A 3,256-nucleotide genomic window follows, 5' to 3' on the forward strand; every position below is an offset into this window, starting at 1 on the left:
AAGTACTCATACTGCTTTCAGCTTGGGTTGTTAAGTGCCCCTGCTGGTTTCAGTTAAGGTTGTTAAGTACTCCTGCTACTTTTACAGTCTGTCGTGTTCCTTCAGTCCTGTCTTCCTCCAGCCGCCAAAATCAAACCAGCGCCGGCGGGGCCGCCTGCTTCCGCCTCCCACGGCTGGCTGCGCCTCAGCGCACGCATCGCCTCCCCACCGTCTCCTAAATCGTTAACGCCGACGTCCTCCGCACGCTTTGGTGCACTCGCCGCGGCGCTGCCCTCTCGCGTTGTCAATATGGTCAACAAACAACAGGAATCGGCGGAGGTACGTGGAGAGGATAACAATAGGGTCCCACCACGTCAACGTATGGAAAAATAAAATGCTTCCTCCTAGTGTTTTCCTGACATATGGGACCCATGACATTGTGAGCGTATATAGTCAATAGGCAAGAGAACAACACAAGATCGGCTGACACCTGGGACGTAGCTACTCGAGCAGTATTTTTTTGTTTGGTATTGTTGAGACGGAGCAGAGTTTGAACTGGGCTATGGCCCGTCTAGCCCAGGCTTATATTTTATGTTCACCATGTGACCAGCCCAGCTATTTTTTCTTTGTGAAAATGAGCCCACTTTATTTTTTCTGAAGAGTACCCAATCCAGGCCTACTTATTTTTCTACGCCCTGATGGGCTGCAACTCTTTCAAGACGCTTGCAAATCTTGGAAGTAATATGAAATGTGTTGTAAATATAAAAACAGAAGACAAATTGGCAATTACTTTATAATTTCTGATTTTTTTCACATTTTTAGATTCCTATTTCACTGGGCATTAACCTAATTTAAATATATCTTCAACGTATTTTAAATCTGGCTCGACATTTCGGTATTAAAAATAGTTTGGAACCCACAGAAATATGTGAAATTGTCCCTGGCCAACCAAAAAAAATGACTGCAATAAATTGCATAAGAAGTTGCCATGAGCTATATATATATTTTTTTTTAAAAAGAGGGAGTGGTCTAACTTGTGGGCCTGTTTAGTTGATGCGTATGTAAGATTTTTTTAGTTATTATATACGTCAACAAACGATTCTAGCAAACGTAACCGTTGGATGTCAATCCAACGGCCGTCGTGTTTCCTCAATCTCTGATCTTCTTGCTCCAGCAGCCAAAGCAGCGCCGGCAGGACCGCCTGCTCCCGCCTCCTGTGGCCGGTTGTGCTGCCACGCAGGCCTCAGCGCTCCCTACTACTCCCACCGCTGGCCAGGGCATCCCTCTACTCACCCACACTCCCTGTTATTTTGCGGCGATGGCAGCCTCACACCGCAGCCGAACCGGTGAACCCTCATACTCTTCTCCGGGCGGGCTTCCACTGCTGTGTCTTCCCCGGCGCCGCGTCATCCCCTTCCTAGGCCTCATCGTCGTCCACCGCCTTGGTGCTCTCGACGTGGCGTGGTCAATGTGGTCAACGACCAATTTCCATCGGGAGAGTACTGTACGTGGAGAGGCTGACAGCTGGGTCCACAGCAGCCGCAAGGAAGTGCCTCCTTATTACGCGGAAAATAATTATTCCTCCACCTGATAGCAGGGACCCACAGGACGGGCCACCAGTATTTCACGAAAAAAATGTTTCCCCCTGACTGTTGGGAGCCATAGGACGGGCCACCATATTTCACGAAAAAACGTTCCCCCCGCTGTCAGCTCGGACCCACCGAAGTGCCTCCTTATTACGCACAAAAAAATGAATACCCCCTGCTAGGTGGGACCCACCTTGGTGGGAGGCTGACTTATGGGCCTACTAAGTTGACTGGGACGGAGGCCTTTGTCAACTTTAGTCAATATATGAACTATTCTAGCTCCAGTGATCGTACGATGTCCATCCAACGGCCGTAGTGTTTCTTCAACCTCTGGTCTTCTTGCTCCAGCCGCCCAAAGCAGTGCCGGTTGTGCCGCCTGCTCCTGCCGCCCGTGGCCGGCTATGATGCCGCGGAGGCCTCACCGCCCCCTACTACTCCCACCGCTGGCCAGGCCATCCCTCTACGCACCCACACCCCCTGTTATTCTGCGGCGACGGCAGCCTCACACCGCAGCCGAACGAGTGAACCCTCATACTCCTGTACGTGTGGGCATCCACTGCCGCATCTTCCCCTGTTCCACGTCGTCCCCTTCCTAGGCCTCGCCGTCGTCCACCGCCCTGGTGCTCTTGGCGCGGCGTGGTCAATGTGGTCAAGGAATGGCTTCCATCGGACGTGGACTGTACATGGAGAGGATGACAGCTGGGTCCACGGCCGAAGCAAGGAAGTGCCTCCTTATTATGCGCAAAATAATTATTCCTCCACCTGACAGCAGGGACCCACCGGACAAGCCACCGTATTTCACGAAAAAATGTTTCCCCCTGTCTGCTGGGACCCACCAGCTACATCTACGCACGCAAGGAAGTGTGTCCAGAAAAAACGATTCGCCCCCCTGACTGCTGATACCCACCAGCTACATCTTCGCACGTAAGGAAGTGCGTCCGGGCAAAAAACCTGATTCGCCCCCCTGACTGTTAGGACCCACCAGCTACATCTTCGCACGCAAGGAAGTGCCTGACAGTCGGGACCCACCTGGTCGAAGCGTACGTAGCGTTGTCATTCTGGTCGCGAACGTGTACGTACATATATACTGGTCGATGTAGAGGCGCGCACGTGTCGTAGTAGAGGCACGTACATGTCGTAGTAGAGGCGCGCACGTAGCATATACACATACGTACAGCGGCCAGGGTGCAAAAAAGAAAATATGGCCACGTACGTACATACGGGCGGGGTCTCAAACGCCTACTCGCGCATACCTACGGCCAGGGCTCGTGTACTTGGCTTGGTCGAAACGGAGAAACAGCGTCGTCGTCTTGTTCATGGGGAGGCAACGGAATGCGTCGTGTTCATGGGGAGACAACAGAATGCGTCGTGTCCATTGGGACTCAACAGAACGCGTGGGAGCCAACCGGCTGGGTCAGAACGGAATGCGTGGTCGTGTTCATCGGGAGGGCTTGGACGGAACAGGCGATGGAAACAAGGCCTAGCGTACCGCACAATGGAGGAAACGGACCTCCTACGTTCGGAACAGGGTCCTGTTGATCGGGAGGGGTGTGACGTACCGCAAAACGGAGGACACGGACCTCCTACGATCGAAACGGGGGTCCTGTTGATCGGGACGGGTGTGGCGTACCGCAAAACGGAGGAAACGGACCTCCTACGGTCGAAACGGGGGTCCTGTTGATCGGGAGGGG

This window comes from Triticum dicoccoides, chromosome 3B (genome assembly GCF_002162155.2).
Source record: "Triticum dicoccoides isolate Atlit2015 ecotype Zavitan chromosome 3B, WEW_v2.0, whole genome shotgun sequence".
Lineage (NCBI taxonomy): Eukaryota > Viridiplantae > Streptophyta > Magnoliopsida > Poales > Poaceae > Triticum > Triticum dicoccoides.